The following is a 12,376-nucleotide window of genomic DNA, read 5'->3' as shown; positions in this document are numbered from 1 at the left end:
GTTCATTGAAGTTTGAGTAACAGCATTCTGGCGATTACTATGACGATATGAACGGCGATGTGTTTGAAAAATATTTTGAGAAAATGTTATATCTCATTCCATCTACCTAACTCTGTGATAGTGACGGATGATGAAAGTTTTTATTCCAGAAATGTTGAAGATTACCAACTAATACATGAAGAAAAGCGAATAACATTGAGTGGCTTCAGCAAAAAAACATAACAATTGATGAAGTCTGGTTGCAAAAGAACTATTATCCATATAATGTTCTACTGAAGCTCGTTTCACAAAATATGTAGTCGACAAAGATGGCACAAAAACGAAATATTATTATTTTGCGACTGCGTTTGGGATCTAGTAAAGGGTTTCGTTGCAAGAAGGAACACGACATCCAAAATGAAAGAAATCAGAATATTTTTTAAAGTTATTAGAAAATGTCGATTCCGAAAAATGTCAAACATGTATTGAGCATGTTATTAGAAAAGAGGGCACGTGGAAATTGACCATTCAGTTAAGGAACATTATATTTTTTCGGATATACCTGATGATAACATACCATAATTTTTTCTTATACCTTATCTTCCTAAATGGTGATACCTATTCATCATAATGTGAATATTTTGAATCACAATGTTATAACAATAATAATTATTCATAGATAAATAAATATAGTTATCAGTTTTGATAAGAATTTTTGAATAAATACAAAAACGCACTCCACTGTAGGTAGGAAAATACTCGAACGCTCATAAAATCTTTTGTTTGCAGTCCGATTGCGATAAAAAATGAGGTGAACCAGATGAAGTATTATAAACCCGCCTATATCAGCTGTGGCAAATCATAACGAGATCAAAGCACTTTTCATCATTAGAAAACAGAGTGTGAGAGTCGGTAACTCCTTTTTTTTTATTTCTCTCGTACATTAAAAAACATTGTGTGTGAATTCATCATCATTGTGATGCTTTCCACAATACTCAAAATCTCTATAATATTTGATGTCTTTCTCAGACGTAAAGATCTTATAGACTCATAACACCCAATAAGTGATATTCTGATTGATGTTATCATGATGCTATCAAGATGAAAATTGGACGATTCTTTCACGCACACGAAAAATATATTCATTGTGTTGGCAGATTCATGCTCATTCAACCCAAATTCAGACTCACTAATATTGTTATAGTTGCTTTTCTTATTTCAACATAGCTAATTTACTTTCTCCAGATGTTTCATCACCTCTTGAGCTATCACTCGTTTTATTAGCTTGAGAGGAGACTATCATCACTGCACCTGTTTCCATCACGAAATTGAAAAATGAAGAAATTAAATGAATATCAATTTTTATTCTACCACCAAGTAAAATCCTCAGATTTCATTACTGAAAAAAGCCGCCAATTACTCATATTTTCATTTCGCAACTTTTATTTTCATAATTGACAAAATTCAGGCCATTTACGGTCTTCTTCGTTGAAATATAATTGGATGTTTTATTCGTCCCTTTCATGCTCTGTGTACATGAGGAATATCAGAAAAAATACAAATGATCCAAACACAATACACGAAAATTAGGAAACATAATGAAAATGATCCAAACAAAATACACGAAAATTAGAAAACATAATGATGATGAATGATAAAAAATTGCCTAATGAGTCAGATTGATGAGGACAAGACAATATTTACTTTTGAAGTGTGTGACTTATTAGAGTACAATTCGAGAAACTTCTTGATTTGTCCCGAACTGATCTGCAGTGTCAACAGCAAAAATCGTTCGTGACATTATGATGAATATTCTGCTATAATGAATAACTACTATGGCTATCAACTTGAGAATAACCAATTCTGCGATCGCTAAACATGCCCAACTTTCCTTAGTGCCCTCTATTTCCGGTCAAGATGTTATTTAACACCCAAAAAAATTATTGAAAATATTTAAATCGATAATAATCATTTTCCAATTGGTACATGATTTATCAGAGTGTCCTCCAGGAGGTATCAAATAATTCATATTGTCAAGAAAATAAACCTGTAAAATTTGAACGATTGAAGAAGCTATACAAAATGACAAACAAAATCTGCATGTTGAATCCAGAAAGCATAGTAATAAAAAGCCGTACAGAGAAGGTATCATGCCCTGAGCTTGTCCCACTTATAAAGATGTCCCGACCAAAGAGAATTTGTTGCTTTGTTTCATGAGTCGCTAATAGCTTTTCTAGTCACGCGGTATTCGATCAGTAACAAACAGTTTAATCACGCACAGTAAACTTCAAAGTTCACTCTCTCGGTCAATCTGATTCCAGTGGCGTAAGCATCCAAGTGTGTAAAATATCTGATTTTTTTATTCGATTCAGCATAGATACCATTAGAAATCAACCTCTTTGAATTGCTGAATCTCTCATTTTTTTGTTCCAATCGTAGGCATTTCACAGTTTCATCGGCTGAAAAGTGACGAGATTTAGGGAAAAATCCAAAACTTTCAAAAAGTAGTAATACTGATAAAGCAAATATGAAGCTGGAGTTATAGAGAGAAAATAGAGTAGGTACACAGCCGTAGGGAACTGAAGACTATGAATATAATCCGTGATAATGATTAAACAATTTTCACAAACATTTTTTTTTCGCGTTTCGCTAACATCGTAGTTTCCTCAGTAGAAATGAATATAACACACTGGACTACAATTCTTATATACAACAGTAGTAGGTACCTGACTCAATTGGTTGATAGTGGAAGCATAATCAAATGAACGAACTCGACGTACTCCAGAAATGGATACTGAAGATAATATACTCGAAAGATCGATTATATTCCAGTGATGGAATTTATCAACTAGCAAAAGTTTTAGATACTAAACAATTATTTTTGAACGTCTTGATGGTGAAGCAGAAAAAAGAATTATCTAAAAATTACTATGTGCACATATGTAACACTCCGAAAGAGATAACCACCTCGCAGTGCCCTTCGTCTCTAAAGCAATATCACAACGTTCATAATATTTCCTCAAATCCAGAATATAAAATGCAGTTTCCGGTGAACTGAAAACAATCAACTCGCTAAGCCTATTCAAGAAAGAACTGAAAAATTGGATATCAAACCTTCCTAGACAATTCACCTATCAACTGATCGATATGCAGAATGATTTCTAAAATAATACAATAGGACCAATGTTACGTTCATTTTGAACCTCAGGTATGTTAGTAATAACACGCTACCTTACTATAATTATTTCATTCATTTACTAGTTCAACATAAACTATTACAAAGATTATCTAGAGAACATATTTTATTAGAACACCTTGTATATTGAGTCTGAGTCTGGTATTTTGGTACTGCCTAAAGGAACACCTACAAACAGGTCAATTTGCATCATAATATTCGTTAAATCTGTAAAAGATATGTTGGTACCTCCTTATCATTCCTTAATTATTGTAGATAGTTTACACCATGTCAAAAATGCGATAATTTATTCTAGCCTTGCAGAGAGTTTGGCAACTTCAGAATATCATCTCCAACAGCTCTATAATATATTCCTCTAGTCATATCGCGATGTAGATACTTGTAACAATACTCCATATATTGACTCCTCATCATTAAGTAAACGGTAAAGACGGCTCTGAGTGAGTATTTCTTGGACATCTGATGAAATAATGATCATCGGATCGATTGTAGCTGAGAGAGATTACGAATCATTAAAAGAATGTACTCAAAAAGACGTGTTCTGAATTATTTTTAAAAGTATAAGTATGCATGCTTACCTTCTTCATTCGTCAATCGCAGTAGCTTACTTCTTTCGTCTCGACCACGATTCGATTAATTATGACTTGGAAGATCTAACAAATTTGTTTTATTGATTTGTGTACATCTTGTCTGAATGGTAGGTTAGAAACATTTCATCGGTATTTAGCTCGTCGATGTTGCCAACTATTCCAGCCGAAATTCTCTAGAATCGGGTTCGGTTAAGGAATACCTTGTACTAGAGTTGTGTTGGGACAATAAATATTTATTGTAAATTTTGTATATTTCGAATGGGTTGTATATAATATTTGTCATGTAGTGTTGCAATCGGAAGGAGCATTCAACCTTCATCAGATCTGCAACTTCAGTTGTTTTCACGAAACAGACTTGGGATAGAGTATTCCGTCGAAGGTCAATGACTCGTAGTAGGTGGCTTTTCTATTTCAACTGACAGGAAGGTCATTCGATCGAGAATGTCATTTGTCCTTTTTGTGTGCTGATCAAGTAAAGGAAGGTGTTAGTATTCGTTGACTCGTGAAATTTCATGATATTTCAATCATCCTTCATTGGGCTATATTTTACGAGACAAATTTTCAAGCTGAGATTATACTGGTGTTACGATTTGGCGTATTTTTGTTATATAACCACGGCTATACTTGTTAGAGGATTTTTAAAGAATCTCACCTAACCTTGAAAGTGTAAGCATTTCCATCGGAATCATTTACCAGGTATGTGTATATATTTGTTATGTTCGAGTACATCTTCATTCGTCTAAGCTTTGTTATATCGGTATTTTTGGTATTCACCAAATCTTTTTCTTATTGTCAGATGCGACAAGGCCGAATTTCATTTAATGTATGTCCACCATCTAAGTAACCAGCTTTTCAAGTGGAAGTCGCAGTTCGTAAAAACCCCTTTCGGCCAGGGTAAGTTAATGTATATTTTTTCTTTTATGATTATTTCGATTGAGGGTTCATGGAAACGCTGAAATCAGAACAGCTGTTGAAATAAGTTTTTATTTGTTAGAAATAAATTTTGAAACGTTGCCAGATCTCAAATTTATTTGTACATTTGGAAACCAATTCCCAAAAATGGGTTCGCGTTAGATTTTCAATTATCATTTCCTTTTATTCACTTATACAGGGAGTACTATATATTTCGTAGCGAATAAAACAATGTTTTTGTCTTTCAATGTTTCATTGGGGGTTTGTAATTTCAATTGCTCTTACCGGTTTAGTCAAAAGTGGGATTTGATTTTTCAGTTTTGTAGAGTTTTCTAATTTGAATTTCCCTTTCTGACAGGGTTTTTTTTATCTTCTCCTATTGGTCTTTGGAGTCCAATAATTCCTGGAATTCTGAACACATTGAGAGGCTATGTGCAAGGCGGATACCTAAAAGGGACTATCGCTTATGGTACGAGTAACGTTAGATAACGGTTGCTTACCTGCGTCAGACGCTATATAGTTGCTTGCTACTCCCATTTACATGTCAGAATCTAAATTTGAGATCTGGCAACGTTTCAAAATTTATTTCTAACAAATAAAAACTTATTTCAACAGCTGTTCTGATTTCAGCGTTTCCATGAACCCTCAATCGAAATAATCATAAAAGAAAAAATATACATTAACTTACCCTGGCCGAAAGGGGTTTTTACGAACTGCGACTTCCACTTGAAAAGCTGGTTACTTAGATGGTGGACATACATTAAATGAAATTCGGCCTTGTCGCATCTGACAATAAGAAAAAGATTTGGTGAATACCAAAAATACCGATATAACAAAGCTTAGACGAATGAAGATGTACTCGAACATAACAAATATATACACATACCTGGTAAATGATTCCGATGGAAATGCTTACACTTTCAAGGTTAGGTGAGATTCTTTAAAAATCCTCTAACAAGTATAGCCGTGGTTATATAACAAAAATACGCCAAATCGTAACACCAGTATAACCTCAGCTTGAAAATTTGTCTCGTAAAATATAGCCCAATGAAGGATGATTGAAATATCATGAAATTTCACGAGTCAACGAATACTAACACCTTCCTTTACTTGATCAGCACACAAAAAGGACAAATGACATTCTCGATCGAATGACCTTCCTGTCAGTTGAAATAGAAAAGCCACCTACTACGAGTCATTGACCTTCGACGGAATACTCTATCCCAAGTCTGTTTCGTGAAAACAACTGAAGTTGCAGATCTGATGAAGGTTGAATGCTCCTTCCGATTGCAACACTACATGACAAATATTATATACAACCCATTCGAAATATACAAAATTTACAATAAATATTTATTGTCCCAACACAACTCTAGTACAAGGTATTCCTTAACCGAACCCGATTCTAGAGAATTTCGGCTGGAATAGTTGGCAACATCGACGAGCTAAATACCGATGAAATGTTTCTAACCTACCATTCAGACAAGATGTACACAAATCAATAAAACAAATTTGTTAGATCTTCCAAGTCATAATTAATCGAATCGTGGTCGAGACGAAAGAAGTAAGCTACTGCGATTGACGAATGAAGAAGGTAAGCATGCATACTTATACTTTTAAAAATAATTCAGAACACGTCTTTTTGAGTACATTCTTTTAATGATTCGTAATCTCTCTCAGCTACAATCGATCCGATGATCATTATTTCATCAGATGTCCAAGAAATACTCACTCAGAGCCGTCTTTACCGTTTACTTAATGATGAGGAGTCAATATATGGAGTATTGTTACAAGTATCTACATCGCGATATGACTAGAGGAATATATTATAGAGCTGTTGGAGATGATATTCTGAAGTTGCCAAACTCTCTGCAAGGCTAGAATAAATTATCGCATTTTTGACATGGTGTAAACTATCTACAATAATTAAGGAATGATAAGGAGGTACCAACATATCTTTTACAGATTTAACGAATATTATGATGCAAATTGACCTGTTTGTAGGTGTTCCTTTAGGCAGTACCAAAATACCAGACTCAGACTCAATATACAAGGTGTTCTAATAAAATATGTTCTCTAGATAATCTTTGTAATAGTTTATGTTGAACTAGTAAATGAATGAAATAATTATAGTAAGGTAGCGTGTTATTACTAACATACCTGAGGTTCAAAATGAACGTAACACCAAAATACTGTTCTACAAAGGTCTTCGATACTATTAATCTCAAATAACTTCATTTATATATGTGTAAATGTGTATACGGTAATTGATCTTTCGACAACATCCTTTATCATTTACTATCATTATTTTTTCATTGTTCCACGACAAGCATATGTTTTTGTGGATTATCACACATATTTATTCATTCATATTTCATTTCATGTAGAATGTAAATTATGTACAAAAATATCATCAAAACCATTTAACTGTCTGCTTAAATTATTATGTATCATATGACTCTGTCATTTGTTGAATAAATATATTATTATGATATTATTATTATTATTATAACATGTATATAATTTATAAACCAATTACTATCTCAGTTCTAAGACAGCAGGTAAATTTCTCAATATGCATAAAATTATTGATACTGTGAAAAAAGTTTTAACAATAGCGAATGGTCAACCTCGTGTTGGTCGTTCAACAGCAAACCTAAACGTTTACCCTTATTGATTTCCAGAGACTCAGGCAGATACACCTTCTTTCTGAAAAAATGTCAACCCTGAAAAATCCATTTTGTCTCACTTTTCATGGAAGTAACCCCGTAACTTCCGTAATTATCAAGGTAGAATAACGAAACTCACAGGATTGATGGAAATGCTGGAAATACACTTACTGGCTATATGGTGGTAACCCAAGTGAAAAAAACTGCCTTCCAGTCGGGATGGAAGAACCCACTTTTACAGTAAAACATAATAGGGAGCAAAATAGGCCAAAAATCCTTCAGATTCGTGATCCGAACCTCGAAATTACTACAGATACACCTTTTTCCTAAAAAAATATCAGCCCTGAAAAAATATCAGCCCTGAAAAATCCAAATTTGTCTTTTCTTGGAAGCACTAATTGTTGACGTAGAATTGTCGAATTAGCAAACTTGAAGGTTATACTAAAATCACTTTTTACCTGAACCAATACTTCTAATGGAGAATAATATTGAAATTTAAGCATTAGCTTATGGTGCTCTCAGTTAAGAAATAAATCAATTCAACCTACGGAAATTTCCACAGTAAAAATCATTGTATTTTATGATCTTTGAATATTTGTTTAGTTTCAAACCACTGTCATCCTCTTTCGCGAATTCGAATTCTTGTATTCAATAAAAATCAAGGGATGTCCTTTCGTTGCCGTGGAAAACAAATGAATATTGATACAACCAACAATATTGTAGATAGAGCATATTAAATTCAGTCTTACTTCCTCGTGTTAACTCTGTTATTGTTCCTGTTGCTTTTGTTGTTCCAGTTGTTCCTGTTGATCCTATTGATGCTGTTGTTTGTGTGTTCCTGTAAGTTTCTTTTATGGTAGACTAGTTGTTGCTCGCGGCTTCGCACGTGTAGAATTTAGTGGTTGTAGTGCTGATTAGTACTATGTTGCTGTATCGCTGCTGTTCCAATGTTTTGACAGAATCAGAATCAACGAACTTAGGCGTGCGCAGCGTTATAGAACAGTGCTTTCAAAAAATTGTTCTACAGCGCCAACCAACCAACCAACAAACATCCATTTTTATATATTAGATATCTACTGATTTTTATATCGAATTATTCTAAAATATGTCCCGACGAAATATACAAGAGAAAATTGAAGTAATACTGATGATTAGAGAAGGTGCGAGATCTTATCGTGAAGCAGCTTCTGAATTCAACTGAAGACACCCACTTGATACTCCTGTACAGTTTCCAAAATTTACAACCAATTCAAGATCCCCATTTAAGTTTGAGAAATATGTCACTCCAACTCAATATAGCCCGGAGTGAAATTTGAATATGCTTGAAAAGAGGAAGAATAAACCAGTTCAATCTCCAAAGATGGAGGTGGCCCAAGTCAGATGACACCCTGTATAAAAAATTCATGGACAGATTCTGATAGCCCACATCAAGTGCCAATAGCAATATATGGACAGATTTCCAATATGTCTGTGAATAAAGAAGATATAGGCCAAAAAATAATTTGGGATTTTTTGGTTTTTCCAATATATCTCCAGATATATTCGATTTTTTTAATCATCGAATAGTTCTCCAAAATACGCAACTTCGCCATAATTCAACTGACACCCTATTTCGTTTGTTTGAAGGTGATTGACAATGTTTCGTGATGAATCTCACTAGTTCGGACTTCCATTGTCTACTATATAAAATGATTTGAAATCCCTGAAACAAGTAAAAAAGAATAATTAACAAAGAATAGTTGAAAATAACAATTATATTAAGCAACAATAAACCTGAAATGAAATGATAGTGAAATAACCTACAAGTAAAAATATAATAATTGAATAAATAAAAATTAAAGGAATGCAAAAAAGAAAATAATAAAGATAAAGTGTAGAGATTCCAAGTCACGTTAGTTCACGACGTTTCGATTGTTGGTATCTACAATCGTCTTCGGGTGATGACTGGACTGATTCCTCCGAGAGATGACTATTTTATAGGTCGTTGAAATACTTTCACTTTCTCTACTTTCCATTTTCCGCACGGAATCAGTGAAGCGGAATATATATATATATATATATATATATATATATATATATATATATATATATATATACAGAGATATAAATATTAATGAGTGTGTATGATATAAATCAAAAGGGGGAAATTCGTGGACAGAACACTCAAAAAATAGGGGCAAACCGCGGACACGTGTTTCTGGCTATTGGCCTCATCAGCGCGGTGCAGCCAATTGCAAAGATGGACAACAACTGGTTACCAAAAATGAAAAACATCACGTATACACGGTGTCACCAACAGGAGCTAACCGCACATTTGTGGTTTCAATTAGAAGACCTAGAATTCCCAGGCATCATCTAACATCACCACGTAGGCAGCTATAGCTACCTGCGTGACTTCCGGGTCCAAGATATAAATACAGAGATATAAATATTAATTTATATCATATTGATTTATAACATACATACTCGTTAATATTAATTTATATCATATTGATTTATATCATACATACTCGTCCCCACACCGCGGACACATGTTTCTGGCTATTTCTGGCTATTGGCCTCATCAGCGCAGTGTAGCCAAATGCAAAGATGGGCAACAAAAAGGAAAGATTGACGAAATTTGCTTGTCAGTCACTTCCTACCCCTAACCATCGACCTGTGGAAAATTTCAAATGGAAATGATAGTCGAGTGATTCCTCATTGAAAAGTTTTTTAATTCTGTATCCAGAAATGTTCGAACTCAGCACCATTAACTTTCATACAATGGGATGAAAGAACTTTTTTCCTCCCTTAAATTCTGAACAGTCTCATTCCAAACAGCCCTTTGTATTCCTTTTTATGACTCACCTTGTTGAAAGATGTGCAGGAGCTTTCTTGAGAAAAATTTTCGCAAATTTCTACTCGATATCATTATTATGTATCGCAGTCTGTTGAAATGTGTCTCAGAAAAGTCAGACGAAGGAAATGTTATCAAAATCTATGTTTTTGAAAGCAATTTCCAAAAATTAACATGTTGAAGTGAAAACCATAAAAAAATTTCATTGAGATGCTGTGAGATGTTTCTTTAGGAAACACATATGAACAGAGAGATTAGAAAATTGCAGTCGAATATTATAGTGAAAACTGTGAGAGACTGAATGTGTATAAAGATCGTGGAAGATGCTTGGGAGCATTATTACTCAGATAGCTTTTGAATTAATAATAAATCATCAATTTTACTTAAAAACATCCCACTTTCCAACAACTTGGCAAAAATCGTCAAGAATCATTGACGAAATCTATAACTAATGAAGACACTGTTATCGTGGATTAGATTTTGATAGTTTCATTAAATATTTTCAAATTTTTCAAAACATATGTTTTCAGTAACCTCTGGATTTGAGAACTTTTTCTGCTGCACATCATAACTGATTGCAGATAGTAAAATATCATGTGTTCGAGTACGATTCCAATCGATATTTATTTATACCTCACTTATTCGAATATCATAGGAAATCAAACACAACCATGAGGAGCAGGTATAAATATATGAATCTTCAATTGCGGATGTACAACTTAACGACAAATTCATGTTAATATTATGTCACATATGTTTGAAATAGTAACGACTACTTTATAAAAGACATAACGGAGAAATCAATAATAAATTGAACCTATCGCAAGCTGTGGACATTTCTCTGTTAGTATCAAGTTACGCAATTTTATAATTTATATATGACTTCAAGTTTTGCAATCATTCAACCTCCTATTTTGATAGACATGAAGTTAATTGTTTTTGAATTTTCGAAACCTACATGAGTTAATCGAAACCTGAAATTATTTTATTATAATTTTATATTATAAATGTTGTTGACTTTCGAAACAATGATAATAAATCTGGTCAGAGGAGCTGACCAGATGTAACAGAATTATGTGTAATTGAAATGTACTGATAGGGGTATTTCGGAAATGTGCAAACTATTCGAGAACCAAAATATAACAATAACCCCAATCTTTCAATTCAGCTCTTCAGCTCCCCTTTATCGGTGAAAAATGACAATATTTCTCAATCAGTTTCATTATCTGTAAGATAGCGCCTGTGTGGGTTTGAGACTTTCCCTATTATTCAACCTAGCCTACTGAACATTTTATTTGCAAAATATTGGTTTCATGATTATGTTGGATTGCGGTATTAGCTCAATTCATGAAAATATGTACTTTTTTAAGGACGAAACACAAGCACTACAGAAAAATTCTCAAGGCGCTCTCAGAGCGGTGCCTGAGAACAGTGAATTTCGAGGTGTACTGAGTTGAACCTCAAAACGATGAGCAGCCACAGTCTGTCGCGTATGTCTGATATGTCCGCTCTTGGTGGAATCAAATATACCAAGTCACTTGAACACTTTCCGTGAAAGTATCTATAGAAGAGAGACAAATCTCCAACCGTTCTTCGATGTTCCAGGCTATCAAGGTTGCACGTGATGTTCGCGTCTCCGATCAGGTGGATTGCTCTTTTCTGGATGGAATCTAGCGACTTCAGGGTATGTTTGTGCACATGAAGTCCATGTTCTATAAACATATCTCATTTCTGAGTTGATAAAACACTTTTGAATTGAATTCTCCAAGTATCGAGTACTAATTTCATCAGATATGAATAATTTTTATTCATTAGAACAGTGTACTTCCTGATGATTTCAATTAGTCTCTCCTCTCCTATTCGAATCCTTAAAGGTAAGACCCTCGTTTGACATAAACTACCCGAATTACAGTTTCTATGAAAAAAGTAGGTGACACGTTGATGGAATAATAGATCGTCATTGAGGATATTTCATCAACTAATTTTTTATTCGAATATCTTCCGTTTACCTTAACGTGCATAGTACAAATTAACTCCAATATTTCAGCAATTTTTCAACTATGCGAATATCTGTTATTCATAGATGTTTCAAGATAATATTTCACATTAAATATTCATTCGCGTACTGTTTCTCAATTCCTTCCTTTTACATTCAGTTAATTACCAATTGATTACTGATAATTTATACCATATG

At 33.7% G+C, this 12,376-nt stretch overlaps 2 long non-coding RNA genes across 3 annotated transcripts; one reads left to right on the top strand and one right to left on the bottom strand.

Annotated features, from left to right (window-relative positions):
* Window positions 1-3,211: 3,211 nt before the first annotated feature.
* LOC141482292 (uncharacterized) lies at window positions 3,212-3,894 on the bottom strand. The gene is made up of 3 exons (XR_012465443.1): window positions 3,754-3,894; window positions 3,404-3,667; window positions 3,212-3,343 (listed from the first exon to the last, which is right to left on the bottom strand). It is a non-coding gene; the product is annotated as an uncharacterized lncRNA (long non-coding RNA).
* A 446-nt stretch (window positions 3,895-4,340) lies between these two features.
* On the top strand, window positions 4,341-6,813 carry LOC141482291 (uncharacterized). Of its 2 annotated transcripts, XR_012465442.1 has the most exons (5): window positions 4,341-4,461; window positions 4,562-4,659; window positions 5,036-6,271; window positions 6,358-6,621; window positions 6,682-6,813. It is a non-coding gene; the product is annotated as an uncharacterized lncRNA (long non-coding RNA). The 2 variants fall into 2 exon arrangements; XR_012465441.1 differs by having other exon boundaries at window positions 4,562-6,271.
* Window positions 6,814-12,376: the final 5,563 nt, after the last annotated feature.

The sequence above is a fragment of the Leptinotarsa decemlineata genome, unplaced genomic scaffold, assembly GCF_025532065.1.
Source record: "Leptinotarsa decemlineata unplaced genomic scaffold, Ldec_3_MD MMD2_tig00001019_RagTag_RagTag, whole genome shotgun sequence".
Taxonomy (NCBI): Eukaryota; Metazoa; Arthropoda; class Insecta; order Coleoptera; family Chrysomelidae; genus Leptinotarsa; species Leptinotarsa decemlineata.
The sequence above is the reverse complement of the archived record's forward strand: the minus strand, read 5'-3'. Positions and strand labels throughout refer to the sequence as shown.